Source organism: Chrysochloris asiatica, unplaced genomic scaffold, assembly GCF_000296735.1.
Source record: "Chrysochloris asiatica unplaced genomic scaffold, ChrAsi1.0 scaffold00217, whole genome shotgun sequence".
Taxonomy (NCBI): Eukaryota; Metazoa; Chordata; class Mammalia; order Afrosoricida; family Chrysochloridae; genus Chrysochloris; species Chrysochloris asiatica.
The window spans coordinates 1,206,050-1,221,678 of NW_006408735.1; the positions used below are offsets into that span (position 1 = coordinate 1,206,050).

General features: G+C 41.7%; 1 pseudogene; it reads right to left on the reverse strand.

Moving 5' to 3' along the window:
* Nucleotides 1-2,122: 2,122 nt before the first annotated feature.
* Nucleotides 2,123-15,629, reverse strand: part of LOC102819455 — a 22,386-nt pseudogene continuing 8,879 nt past the window's right edge.

Below are 15,629 nucleotides of genomic sequence, written 5' to 3' on the forward strand. Positions count from 1 at the left end.
AGGAAACTCTTAGCAAGTGACCCTTGGTCCAGTCAGGCTGAGGGGACTCTGCTACAAGGAATACTGGTGATTGAGACTTACGGTCCAGTCCTAAATAGGAACATGTTTGACATTGGCAGGGGCCTCGGCATGTCAGGCTCTGTTTTACAAGTACCAGAAAAGCTCTGCTAAGAGAAAAATAGGGCAAGTCCAGATGGCTCCAAGGGAGCCCCATGACACCCTCCACCCCTATATCAGGTTAACCCTCTAGACACCAGAGGACTAACCTTCCTCTTGATCTCCCTGCTACACCCCAGACAGCCGGCTCAGTTGTATCTGCAGTTCGCAACCATGAAGCTCCTCAGACACTATTTGCTCTGTGGATTGGGGAGCCGGGACAGTTCTCTAGATGAAAGAACATGGCATTCAAGTATGAAATGGACCTGGTGTGTGGCATCGTCCTGCCTGGGTGGTACCACTAGCGGGACATCCACCTTGTCTGATGCTGATGCCACCAGGTACAAAGTTCACACGTGGATCTGGTCTGATGGCTGACCTCCAAGCAGGTGCCGGAGCCTTTCCACAGGTGGGGGAGCTTGGAGCTGGGATGCTCTCCTCGGCACAATGGTTGTAGGGGAGGAAGTGGTCCAGGATCTTGGGGCAGGACAAAGGACTGGGGCCCTTTCTTATGTAGGGGTTGCAGGTCAGGAAGAGTAGCTGCCTTAGCACTGCGGGCCCACTCATGTGGCTGCCTGGACTGTCACTGGGGTTCTTTTGCAAAATTAAACCTTTCCACCAAGAAGAGACACGCAGGAGAGGACAAGGCTATCCCAAATGGACGTCTGAGGAGGACAGGTCACACCCCGCAGAAGAGTCCCCAAGCAGGATCCTCCTTCACAAGACATGAAATCAGAGATGGCCAATGTCCGTTTAAAAAAATCAGAAGAAAAGGCCACCCTTGCTGGGTTGTTGTTGTTGTTAAGTGCCATCGAGTCAGTTCCAACCCTTAGCGTCCCTGTACAGGGTTTCCGAGGCTGTAAATCTTTACGGGAGCAGAAAGCCTCATCTTTCTCCCGCGGAGCAGCTGATAGTGAGCATTGAAAAACGTGGTAAACATGGTTTTTAAAAGTTGCTCAAGGGCAGCATGCTTCCACAGTAGCTGCTACTGCAAGGACAGAGCTCGGGTTTATCAGCTGCCTGCCTGCAGCGACCCCATGAGACCTAGGCGTAGCTGTGTAAACATGAGAGTGCTGGACGCCCAGGATGCACCCCACCTTCCTTGCGGAGGGGTCTGGGTCATGGCAAGGGGGGACTGCGTCAGTGATCTACCACCTACAGGCCAGGAAGCCCCACAGACTGCTCCTCTCCTGGGACAGGACAGTAGGGGGCAGGCATGTGCTCCTAGCTTTCTGCTGACTGACGCAGGAGAGGCAGCCAGGAGGTGAAGACCCAGCCTCAGGGCCTGGGAAAAGAGACCTTGAGTTTGGTGGCCTTCGGAACACCTCAGAGGTCAGACTTCATCATCTTGCACCTCCACCGTGACCAGGCCTCACCCTGGGAACCCTCCTCAAGGCCTGGCAATTTGCTGAGCCGACCTGTGCCTGGAATCCTGGTTGTCTTCCACAAGCCGGGGTGAGGAGGGAGCATCAAGCCGAGTGATCCCAAATGCCATCGGAGGCGGTACCGGTCGCCCCTCCTCTGAGCAGTCTCCTTGCACCCTCTAGCTCCAGGACCAGAGATCGTCCTTGATTGGAACACACAACTCAGCGCCCTTCCTGGGACAGAGCTGACAGTGTCCTTGAGTCTGACTGAATGCCCACTCCAACCACCCATCTCGTGGACCCCTCAGTGATCCTGCTCTTCCCAATAGCCCCTACCTCTGAGCCCGGAAATGCCCGGGGTAGAGGAACATGCCTTTTTTTAGCAACAGGGTCTCTAGTTTTAATATAGGACTTTCACTGAGGGAGGGGAAACTGTCCAGAATGAAGACAAGAGTCAAACTTCGATGTTCACCTATCTGTCAGTGTCTGCGCATTCCTAGCTACTTTTGGCATTTTTGACCGCCTCTAGATGCTCTTGGTACGGGATTGTTGTTCTCCTGCTCGTCAATCCCCAATAAGGCCACCCCTCGCCCCAGCAATCCTCACATGACCTGCAGGCGGCACTCCTGATTTTCCAGCTGAACTCTGAGCTTGCGCAGATCCTCGATCTCGCAGTTGTGGCGCTAGGTTTTGTGCCTCACCAGCGAGCGGTAGAAGTGGGTGGTGAAGATGGTGAAGACCACAAAGATGAGGCCCACCAGCTCCATGATGATGGTGGACACCAGGGCGGCCTGCCAGCCCGTGTGGCCGCCCGGGCCGGACAGGACACCACCCTGGGTCCACTAGTCCATGGACAGGAACTTGGTCCAGCAGAGCAGCACCACCTGGGCCAGGAAAAGCAAGATTCCCAGCATGGTGGCGACGCCCCAGACCGGCTCGATGTACGGGTGCATGCGCTCGTGCGGGAACTCGCTGATGGAGTTGAGGTTGTGGATGTTGCTCACTGCCTCCACGTTGGGCAGGATGCACGTGCTGATGAGCAGGGTAAGGAGGTGCACCACCACCAGCACCGTGGTGTAGGCGTTGAAGACATGAGCAGCTGCCGCGGGTGCTGGTGCTGCGTCTCCGGCTGCACTTCCACCATAGCCACCGTGGCGAAGCCAGAGAGCAGGGCAGACGTCTGACTGGAAGCCTTCAGCTTGCCCCCCTGCTCAGGTAGAGCTTCCTCCAGGAGAGGGCCTGCACTGAGTGATGGTTGGAGGTGACAGTTAGCTGCGGCGGATCCAGTCCTGGTAATAATCCATGCCCTTGTGGCCGGGCTCAGAGCAGATGGGTGTGGAGGGAGCCACAGGGCACGTTGAACTCCTTTCTCATGGTGGGAGCCAGGCTTGGGCAGTAGAGGGAGAGACTCAGGCATGATAGTAGTGGATTCCCGTGACTGGTGCTGCCCTGTCGCCCAGCTCAGCTCAGGCTCAGGGCTCTCTGCAACCAGGGACAGTAAGCCATGCGGCTCGTGGCCCCACAGAGCCCCCGAACACCCGCCTCCCTCACTTGCATATAAGGTGATTGAAAATGCCATGACTTGAGTAATCTTCAAAGTGACAACTTTGCTCTTTAATATTTTAAAGAGATCAGTGCAGTGAATTTGCAAAACGTAGTACATCGCTTCTTCCATGAGCATTGATTATGGATCCAAGTAAAACAAAATTCTTGACAGCTTCAATCTTTTCTTTGTTCATGCTGTTCAATCTTCATGCTGTTGATTATTGATCCAGTTATAAGGATTTTTCTTTCTTTTACACTGAGTTGCAATCAATAATGAAGGCTATAATTCTTGATCATCATTAACATGTGCTTCACATCCTTTTGTGCTTCCAGCAAGCACATTTGTGGTATATGCATATCGAAGTGAATCGTTGTTGTTAAGTGCTGTCGAGAGTTGATTCTGACCCATAGCAACCCTGTATAGGGTTTCCAAGGAGCAGCTGGTAAGCTTGAACCACTGACTTTTCAGTTCAAACAACTTTGCAGTCTGACGCATTCTTCCTCAAATCCTGATTCCATATTGTTTTCTATGTAGACTAGCCTCTCAGATTATTTGCTCAGCATACATATTGAAAAAGGATGGTCAAAGGATACAACCCTGAAATACACCTTTCCTAATTTCAAACCATTTGGCATTCCCTTGTTTTATCCCAAGTTCTGCCTCTTAGTCTTTGTACAGTTTCCTCATGGACACAACTAAGTGTTCTGGAATTTTCATGCTTCTCAATGTTATTCATAGTTTGCTATGGTTCACACACTCAAATGCCTTTGCATATTCAATAAACACAAGTAAATATCGCTCTAGAATTCTCGGCTTTCAGACAAGACCCTCTGACATCAGCAGTCATACCTTAGTTTTCACAACCTCTGCTGAATTCAGTTTGAATTTCTGGCAGCTCCCTGTCAATGCAAAAGTTTTAAAAATATCATCAACAAAATTTTACTTGCAAATGATATTAGCATATTGTTCAATAATTTTCCCATTCTATAGGATCACCTGTCTTTGGAATGGGCACAAATACAGATCATTTTTGGCATAAACTAGTGAATACTTCCAGCTGCATCAGTTTGTTGAAACATATCAATGGGCATTCTATAAATTCCTGGAGACTTGTTTTCACTAAGGACTTAATGCAGCTTGGATTCTTCCATAAATAACATCATTTCTTGATCATATGCTATGTCCTGAAATGTTTGAATGTTGACTCTGTGTTCTTCCATCTTAGTTTGATGCATCCTGCATCATTCAACATTTTGTCCATAGAATTATTTAATATCACAATTAGAGGCTTGAAGAGCAAAGATGGCAGTTTGAGGACTAAGGAGTGCCTTGTCCAAGCCATTGTATTTTCAATAACCTCAAATACATGTGAAAGTTGGACAGTGAATAAGGAAGTCCCTGAAAGAATTGATGTATCTAAGTTATGGTGCTGGAGGAGAATATTAAAAATGTCATGATGGCCAAAAAAACAAACAGATCTGTGTTGGAAGAAGTACAGCCAGAGTGCTCTTTGTAAGCTAGGCTGGCCAGACTTTGTCTCTCATACTTCAGAACTATTATCACAAGTCCCTTGGAAATGGAGGTAACTTGGAGGTTTGGAGAAAAAGAGGAAGATCCACCAATGAGATGGGTTTGCACAGTGATAGCAGCAATGGATTCGGGCATGGCAGTGATTGTGAGGTTAGTACAGGACCAGGTGGTGTTTTGTTCTGGTGTGCATAGGATAGTTATGAGTTGGTACCAACTAGATGGCACTGAACAACAACAAAAACAACATTCTAAAGCAACTTTCAAAGTATATTCATACATTGACTTTGGTCTTTTTTTCTTACCTGTCTATTTAAGGACCTTTTGTATTCTTTATGAATAAATACTGTTGTTGATATTTTCCCAGAACTGTTCTGGTCTTCTGTCATTGGCATTCAATGATTCTAGTCTATTCTTGAAATGGCATCTAAATTCAGATTGAATAAACTCAAGGTCATATTTTTTATCTTGTGGCTTTGTTTTAATTTTCTTCAGCTTCAAAATGTAACTTTTATGTAAGCAATTGATGGTCTGGTCTTCTGGCAGCCCCAGCTTTGTTTTGACTGGTCATATTGAGCTTCTCCATTGTCTCTTCCCACATAAGTAGTCAGTTTAATTCCTCTGAATTCCATCTGGTGAGTTTCACATGTGTAGTCACCAGTTATGTTAATAGAAAAAAAGGTATTTGCAATGAATATGTCATTGGTCTTGAAAAATCCTTTTAAAAGATTTCCAGATTCATGTCTATCACTAATGCCATATTTTCCAGTTACTGATAGTTCCTCTTTCTTTCCAACCGTCACATTCCAATCACCACTAATTATCAATGAATCTTGAATGCATGTTTGATACATTTCATACTGAATAAGTTGGTAGAGTTCTTCACTTTCTTCACTATTGGATTGTGGCTTGGTGTTTAAATTTGAATAATAGTTGTATTAACTGGTCTTCCTTGTATATATATAGATATTATCACATAACATACAGCATTATACTTCGAGATAGATCTCAAAATGTTATTTTTGACAATGAAAGCATCACCATTCCTTTAATTTTTCATTTCTGTCATAGTAAGCCATATGATTGTTCAAATAAAATGGCCAATACCATTTCATTTTGGCTTACTAATGCCTAGGATATCAATCTGTATGCAATCTTTTACATTTTTGACAACATCAGATATTCCTAGTTTATATTTTGTACATTCAACATTCTGATTATTAATGGATGTTTGCAACTGTTTCTGCTCTTTTGAATCATACCCCATCAGCAAATGAAAGCCCCCCAAACCTTTGCTCCATCCACATCTTTAAAATGGGTTCTACTTTATATAGGTAGCTTGTCTAGAACTATGTTTACCAATCTGAAGGGATTGATTTCTGGCACTGTATCAAAAAACGCTCTGCCGCTATTCATAAGGTCGATCACAAGTGGCCAGGCTATTTCTTCTTCATGCTCTATTCTTAGTCTGGGACGCTACTGAAATCTATGCACCATGGGGTACCCTACTGATATTTAAAACACTGGCATAGTTTCCAGGAAACAGTAATACTCAAGTCACCACAGTATGAGAAACTGAAAGACAAGTGAGGAGTTTAAATTTATCAAATAAAAAATGCAATTTTAATATTGAAAGAAAGATTTTTTAAAGGTTTTATAAAATATTAATCAGAGAAGCAAAATATTTTTGCAAGATGAATTTGATGATTATTTAGATGAGTTCTCATCATATTTCCTCAAATAAATTATCAAGACAAATGTAAAGGCCAGGATTCTCCACTTTAGTAGGAGTGTTTGGTTTCTGCTCAGAGGTGGAGTGAGCTAGAAAGAGTGTTATCTCATATCATCCATATTTTTACAATATTGTCAAAACAGTTCAGATTTCAGGTCAGTTATTTTCTGAAAGATATCAGAAAATTGAAGTTATAGTGAAGTTTAATTGCCTGAAAACTTTAGAGCAATTGCCATTTGCATCAAGAAACAGGACCCTAGAATTTCATTCTGTTGTGCATAAGGTTGCTATGTCATTGTTGCTGTGAGGTAACATAGAGTTCATACTGACTCACAGCAACACTATGCACAACAGAACAAAACACTGCCTGGTCCTGGACCAACCTCATAATTGTTGCCACGCTTGAGCCCATTGATGCTGTCACTTTGCGAATCCATCTCGCTGGGGGTCTTCCTCTTTTTCTCTGACCCTCCACCTTACTAAACATGATATCCCTCTCCAGTTCCTCTTGAAAATATGTCTGAATTGTGTGAGACAAAGTTTGGCCATCCTGGCCTCCAAGGAACACTCTGGGTACACTTCTTCCAACACAGATCTGTTGGTTCTTTTGGCAGCCCATGGTACATTCAATATTCTCCTCCAACATTATAACTCAAAAGCATCGATTTTTCTATGGTCTTCCTTATTAGTGAATAAAGTCCAACTTTTGAATGCATATGGGGTTATTGAAAATATCATGGCTTGGGTCAGGCACATTGTATTCCTCAAGTTGACACCATTGTTCTTCAAAACTTTAAAAAGGTCTTGTGCAGCAGATTTTGCCTAATGCAATTCGTCATTTGATTTCTTGACTGCTGCTTCCATTGAGTGTTGATAGCTGATCCAAGAAGAATGAAGTCCTTGACAATGACAATCAATCTTTTATGCATTCATAAGAATGTCATTTATTGGTCTAGTGGTGAAGATTCTTGTTTTCTTTACATTGAGATGCAATCCATAACAAAGGCTATGGTTGCAGCTATTGTTATGAGTCATTGTCAAATCAACAGCATCTAACAACAACATCATATAAAAGTAAACCAACCCCTTCATTGTTGAGTCACTTCCAACTCATAGTAACCCTATGGGACAGAGTAATGCTGCCCTACAAGAGAAGTCCTATTATGACTGACTAATGCTGCCTTGTAAGTGGAGTCTGGAGTCCTGGTATGGTGCTGTGGGTTAATGCACCAGACTGCAAAGACGTTTGAATTACAAGGTTGGCAGTTCAAACTCACCAGCTGCTCCTTGAAAACCCTATACAGGGTCGCTATGACTCCATGGCACATAACAACAACATAGGAGGAGTCCTGGTGTAGCTCTATGAATAATGCGCTGGACTGCAAAGTTACTTTGCAGTGTAAGGTTGGCAGTGTAAGCTCAGCAGCTGCTACTTGAAAACATACACAGGGTTAATATTGGTCAGAATAGAGTCAGGCTGCCCTAAACAACAACAATCCTTATGAAAATAAATTGTCACACTTTTCCCCACGGAGGGGCTATTGGATTTGAAACTTTGACTTTCTGGTTAGCAGCCTAGTGCTGAACAACTGTAAAACCAAGCTTCCCAACACCATTTATTTAATGGTTAGGGAATACAGATTTTTTTTTTAAAACAAATTGCTAAAGGTCAAGTATATGCTGGATGAGTGTGTAAGGCCCTGCTGGACTGGACCAATAAAAGGTTCTCAATTCTTTTCCTCTATGAAATGAACTAAGTGATCACAAGAAAAATGAGGGAACATCTAAGAAAGCTAATTTAGTGCCACTGCGAAAGGAAAACAGCATTTGGAGCTATAACTCTGCAAAGACCCACCTCATCTATCTCTCAAATTATTTAATGTGCAATAAGAAATAGAAACTGCCACCTTGAAGCACTGTGAGAATCCACTGCTGCTGGTGGATAAGAAGAAATCATGCTAATTTCAAATAGTATTTTTCCATAAATTGGAGGGGAATGAAGAATCCCCAAGTCAATCCATTAACAACAAAACCAGAAAAAGACCATTAAAAGAAAAGGAAGCTACAGAACAATATACCTTATGGAAATAGCAGTAAAAATCCTCAAGAAATTATTAGAATATCAAATTCAGCAGTATATAATCAGGGCTGGATAATACACCACCAAAAAATGGCACTTATCCAGGAAGGCAAAACTAGTTCAGCATTCAAAAAACAATCATTGTAATACACCACATTAAAAAACAGGGGATAAAGAACAAATGAAAAATCTATTTGCTGTATGTTGCCTCATTTCACTTGCAATTTTTACAAATGTTTCAGCTACTGCTTTTATTTACTATAGTTATACTTACTTGATTTTCTAATTATGGCTGGTGAATTTGAACCACTGAACTTGCAATTCAAACCAACCTTGTGGCCCAGAGCATTATCCCACAGTACCACATTAGAACTACATGGTTTCTTATGCTGTAATATCAGCATTTCAAACTCAATAGCTGTTTCTTGGAAACCCTGTACAGGGTCACTGTGACTTGGAACCAACTTGACAGCATGTAACAATAACAACAACAACCTTAACTAGAGCAGCACACCAAATCTTTTCTCCAGCAGAGTAACTTGTGGTTTAAAAACTTTTGCTTTTTGATTATCAGCCAAGGGCTTAACCATTGTGCCATTAGGAGTTACTAATCAAAATCAAACCCACTGTCACTTTTGCCCAGCTTATTGTGGTTGTTAACTGCAGTGGAGTAAGTTCCGACCCGTAGCAACCGAGTGTAGGGGTTTTGAGGAGGAGCTAATGAGTTTGAACCACTGAACTTGTGGTTCAAACGACCTTTCAGTCCAGTGCATTAGCCCGCAGTGCCACACTAGGACTCCTATTTCCAATTAATATCGAATAATAGAGACTATAGATAAGACTAGCAGCAAGAGGGTAAAGCATTTGGGGGTAAACATAAGGCTGATAGACTAACAAAACTAATTAATTTGGGTTTGACCATTACTAGGCTTGAGTTTATACAACTATACAATATAAGGGTAAGCATTGGACTGCTAGCTGAAAAGTTGACAGTTAAAACCTACTAGCTGCTTCTTGGAAATACTATACAGTCAGACTATATAGTCAGACTTGACTCAATAGCATTTAATAACAACAACAAAAAAATGTACTTAAAGAGCGTCACTGAAGAATGCTAGAAAGTCTCTTATAGCTTAAAGTAGTCTATCTTTTGTTGCATAATTTACTTAGTGGTTACGGATCGGGCTGCGAACCTCATGGTCCACAGTTCGAAACTACCAGCTGTTCCATGGGAGAAAGATGAGGCTTTCTGCTCCCGTAAAGATTTACAGCCTCAGAAACCCTGTACAGGGTCGTTATGAATTGGAACTGATTCCACAGCACATCACAACAACAACAACAAAGACCTTTTTAAAGTGTTGAAGAGCAAAGATGTCAGCTTGAAGACTAAGGTGTGCCTCCCCAAGCCATGGTATTTTCAATAACCTCATATGCATGTGAAAGCTGCACAGTAAATAAGGAAGACTGTAAAAGAATTGATGCTTTTGAGTTATGGTGTTGGAGGAGAATATTGACAGTACCATGGGCTTCCAAAAGAACCAACAGATCTGTTTTGGAAGATGTGCATCCAGAGTGCTCCTTAGAAGCCAAGATGGCCAAACTTCATCTCTCATACTGTGGACATATTGTCAGGAGGGACCAGTCGCTGGAGAAGGATATCATGTTTGGTAAGGTGGAGGATCATAGAAAAAGAGGAAGACCCCCAGCGATATGGATTGGCCAAGTGGCAGCATTGATGGACTCAAGAGTGCAACAGTAGTGAGACTGGCCCAGGAACAAGCAGTGTTTTGTTCTGCTGTGCTTTAGGTCACTATGAGTCAGTACCGACTTGATGGCATCTAACAACAACAACATTCTAGAGTCCGGGTGTGGTGCTTTGGGTTAATGCGCCAGACTGCAAAGCCGTTTGAACTGCAAAGTCGGTAGTTCAAGCTCACCAAAATGTTCCTTGGAAACCCTATACAAGGTCGCTATGGGTCGGAGCTAACTCAAAAGCATTTAACAACAACATTCTAGAGACCTGGTGTGGTGCTGTTGGTTGATGTGATAGACTGCAAACTCCACTTGAACCCAGAGGCCTACGGTTCAAATTCACCAGCTGCTTTTCGGAAACCCTATACAGGGTCGCCATGGGTCGGATCCTGATTCTACAGCACTTAACAACAATTTAACAATTCCAGTACAGCCGCTCCTTGGAAATTCTATACAGGGTCTCTATGGGTTGGAAGAGAATCAACAGACTTTAATAACAACAACAATTACAGTGTTTTCTAGAGACCTGGTGCGGTGCTGCAGGATACTGCACCAGACTGCGAGGTCAGTTTGAGCCGCAAGATCGGTGGTGCAAACACAACAGTCCCTTCTCGGAAACTCTATAGAGGTTCGCTATGACTCTAAACCTACTTGATGGCATTTGACAACAACAATTCTAGTGTAATGAATGTGGGATAATTATGTTTTTTGAGAGAATTAGTACATACAACTGCAAGGATTTTAATACATTGACTAGAAGATTTCCACCCCCTCAAAAAAAAAAACTTGATATTATTATTGCCAAGTTGAGTAAATTTGTTCTAAATTTCATTCTATTACTTTTCAATATACAAATAAGTTATGACCCTTTGCCTCAATGGTAAAAAAAAATAAAGAAAGAAAAGTAAACTTTGATAAAGTCTATACAAAAGATTAAAAAAACCCCACTAAAAATGAAAACAAAGTGAGGCTTAATAAAAATCACATTTTCCATAATTCTGTGCACCCTTTTTCTCTTTTCATATTGAGTTTTCTGTTTAGCAAACGTCTGCCTTACATTTTATACATAGATCATCTTCTAAATATGCGTGCAATAATTCTGTCTGGGCCTTCTCTAGATTTCTACTCTTTTCATGTTTACAAATCTCATTCCCTAAATTTTTTACCCAATAACTTTTTAATGTGAAAAATCAATATCTCTTTGTTTCCATGAATAAACATACTGCAGATATAATCTTTTATTAAAGTATCTCTTTGAAAAAACTCATCCAAAAAAAGTCGAGGTTCAGGATGATCTGTGATAGGAGGAAATCTATTAGATAGATATAACTTTTAACATTTTTACCATTTCATTTTTTTTTTTCTGGCAACTTTTAAGCATAGATAGAAGTTGTAAAATATAACCCTAAATGCACATAACATCTGCAATGCAGTATGATAGATTGCCAGACAATTTCTGTGTTAGTTTATGTGGTTCACAATTATTAGACTGGAGATACAACCGCACAAGTTTATATTGATCACATACACTGTTTTATGTGAGGGTCAGTGAAGAAATGCATATGATAAAGCATTTTTGTTGTTAAAAGGCTGAATCAGGCAGCTTAATTTGTGGCAAATAAGACTAAATTAGAGTTTAAAATGAGAACATTTCTACCTTGTACTTCTGATAGCAATGCTGCATCCTAACAGCATGTAAGCCATCACAAGATTTACAGCTCAACTCAATCAGTAGCAACAAAATTAGAAATAAATAGAGGAGGATCAATACAAAGTGTTGTCTGGAATAATGAAACAGCCCTGGGCTGGAAAAACCTTTTTTCATTTTTTCTTTTCTCAGAACTTGGTGTTCTCGAAATATCTAAGTTTAAGAGCAACAAAGTCTACTTGATTCATAAAGAAAGAAAGGTCATCGTTAAATACTACTTATGAATTTGCATAAATATAAGTGTGGTACCTTGAATTCACTTGATATGGCTTTTCTAGCCAAAGTCTTCTTACTTCCTACCAGGTGATAGGTTGGGATCATGCAAATAAGGTATCCAGGATCCGAAGTTTGGGATTAGTTTTGTTGTCCAGCTGGGTTTAAAAGGAAGCATGTCAGAAGAAGAGATAGAATATTCCAGAACAACCAAGAAGGAAGAGCATGAGTGGAGCCTGAGATGTCAACAGACAGAGGCAAAAGGTGAAAGGAGACAATAGCAGAGGTGCTAGCATAGAGAGAAAGAATAGCTTCCAGCTCTTGGCCTAAGGACTTAGTTAAGCTGACTGGGTTAAAGAATTTTCCATTTTGCATTTACAACCTTGCTAAAAGAGCATTTTATCACTTGCAGGAGCAGAGCAGAGACTAAGGGGCCTCATTGTTGAGAGGCTGAAGCCAAGAGTGAGGCATACCTATAGTATGCAGACAAGCGGAGTTCCTGACTGGAGAATTGCTGCATCCTGAGTTGGTTATGATCCTGAATAGTATCCTGTTCACTTCCCTAATAAACCCCATAATCGTGAGTATTCTTATGAATTCTGTGTGGCTGTTGCAAAGGATTATCAAACCCAGATATGAAGCAGAGAGTGCTGTGTGAGGGATGGATGGTGTCAAAATAAGGAAAAGAAGATCGTAGGATGGAAGCATGTCTGACCTCTGCTTCATAGAAACCAGCCTGGGGCTGATTTTGAGTTTGATTCTCTTTCCAGCTTGTGAAACCAGGGGAAGTTAGACATGATCTCCACATGGTTTTTGCAATAAGCACACATAGATTGTATGCACATGTATTTGATGTTGCTTTTGTTAGGCCCTCTCGTCCATTTGGATTCATAGTGAACCTATGCAGAATAGAATAAAAGACTGCCTGCGGGATCACATGCAGACCTCACAATTGTTGTTATGGTTGAGCTGGAACTGTCAATCTATCTCACTCAGGATCTGACTCTTTTTCACTGACCCTGCACTTCAAGAAGCAAAACATCTTTTTCTAGAAACTATTCCTTCTGACCAACATATGCAAAATCCAAAAGAGGAAATCCTTCCCATCTTTGCTTTTAAGGAGCACTCTAGCTGCATTTCTTCTAACACAGATTTGTTTGTTCTTTTGGCATTCCTTGGTACTGTCTGTATTCTTCACCAACACCATAATTCCAATGAACCAAGTCTTCTATAGTCTTCCTTATTCATTATCCAGATTTCACATGCATAAGAGGTGGTAGAAAATACCATGACTTGTGTAGGTACACATTAGTCTTAGAAGTAACATCTTTGCTCTTTAATACTTTAAAGAGGTCTTTTGCAACTGATTTTTCCAGCGAAATATATTATTTGAGTTCTTCACTGCAGCTTCCATGGGTGTTGATTGTAGATCCAAGCAAAATGAAGTCTTTGAAAACTTCAATCTTTTCTCCACTTATCATGAGGTTATTTATTGGTCCACTTGTGAATTGCCTTATATGTATGTTGCTTTAAAAAGGTATTTGCAATAAATGATTTGTTGGTCTTGCAAAAGTCTATCATGTGATCACCAGAATTATTTCTTTTACCATGCCATATTTTCCAACTCCTGATCCATTCTCTTTATTTCCATCTATTGCTTTCCAATCACCAGTAATTATCAGTGTATCTTGATTACATTTTTGATCAATTTCTTACTAAAGAATTTGGTAGAATTCTCCAACTGTATCATCACTAGCTTTATCACTTGATGCATAAATTTGAATGATAGTGGCATTAACTGGTCTTTCTTGTAGGCATATGGCTATTATCCTATCACAGGCAACATTGTACTTCAAGATATATCTTCAAATGTTCTTTTTGATGATGAAAGCGATGCAATTCTTCTTTTGGGCATTCAAGATACAGTGAACTATATGATTGTCTGATTCTAAATGGCCAATACCAGTACATTTCAATTCACACTCAGCATTTCTTCAACTGAAAGAACTGAAGAAAAACAAACAATCATTGACTTGAAATTTGGGCATATCCTATGAGCAGAATGGTCTTCTGGTGTGGCATTGTAGCATAAGCACTGGACTGCAAAACACATGGCCAGAAGTTAAAACCCACCAGCTGCTCCTCTAAAACCCCATACAGGGTCGCTGTGAGTCAGAACCAACTCCACGGCACATAACAACAACAAAGTCAATATTCATTAATTTTCAGTATGTGGTTTTATGTTTTTTATTTTTGTAAAAGCTTTAATGGAAAAAAATGGCTGAAAAACATTTTTTGTTGTTTTAATTATGAATTATGTGATAGTTTGCATGGGAGAACATTTTACATGCATCCTATCATATTTTGTTTCAATGTGATGACTACAATTATCAACATGCATCATCAAACAACCAAAGATTACACCCCCCAAGCCTGCCTCCTGGCCATCAACACATAGACCCTCTCCCTCCCTGAGTCCAGAGTCCTCAGCTGCTCCATCTCTCCACCTCATTATCTCTGCCTCCAACTCTGGCATCATCGCTGTTTCTCTAGATAGGGTTCCGCACTCCGCTGTTCTCCCTTGATGGTCGTAGGAACCTCCACTCCTGACTACAAAATCAACCACTCCCTTCCTTTTGTTACAAACATCTACCTTTATTTCCCCAACTCTCACAGTCAGACCTGTAGCAGTCATTCACTATTGAACCACAGGAGTCTTATCCCCATGTCCTTTCATCAGCCCCATCCAGACATGCTCGAAACTATTTAGTGGAGATTCTACCTTCCCCCGCACCCTCTGGAAATAAGTTTCCTCTTGAAAGCATGTAAGCCAGTCACTTCTTGCCTTTGTAGTCCCCCCATTTTGGGCAGCCAATGTTTAAGTTGCCCATCCTTGTTGGCCCTGTATACTGAGGGGGTAGGAAAGATTCTCACAATAAAGATTCCTTCCCTCCTTTGAGATACTACATTCACAAGCATAGGTCAAGTTCATCAAATTGTAGCATTTTACTCTTTTTTTTTTTTTTCCTCTTGGAAGCCAGCTCAAGTGGGTACTATCTGCAAGAATGGGTGCTTTTGTGCATGACCCCTCACTTCATATCAGCTGGTTGCTTCACTCTCCACTCTAGCCTTCTGTGGCCGTGTCCCTGTCTCTGAGCCCAGAAGTCCCCAGGTCTCGTCATACTGCTGGCCAACCAGGTCTCAACCCAGGTTGAGAGGAGTCTATTGAACATGGTCGGACTAGCTCACAACTTCATTTCTTCCCCCCAACCCCCACTTCCTCTAATCAGTGACAAATATGGTCAACAGTAAGACCACATGCCTGCTCATCTATTCCCCTTGAGTCTTAGTATTAGAAGGGGGTTTGCCCTAAGGGGACCTGTCCACTTGCCTTGTTGACTCCTAGGCGAACAACTTGTTTGTTCTTGAATAGTCTATCAGGCTGCCATTATTGATTTGTATTTGGAACTTCTTTATTGTTTTTCAAAATACCATAATATTCCATTGTGTGCATCTACCAAAGTGTATTGATCCATTCTTCCATTGATGGG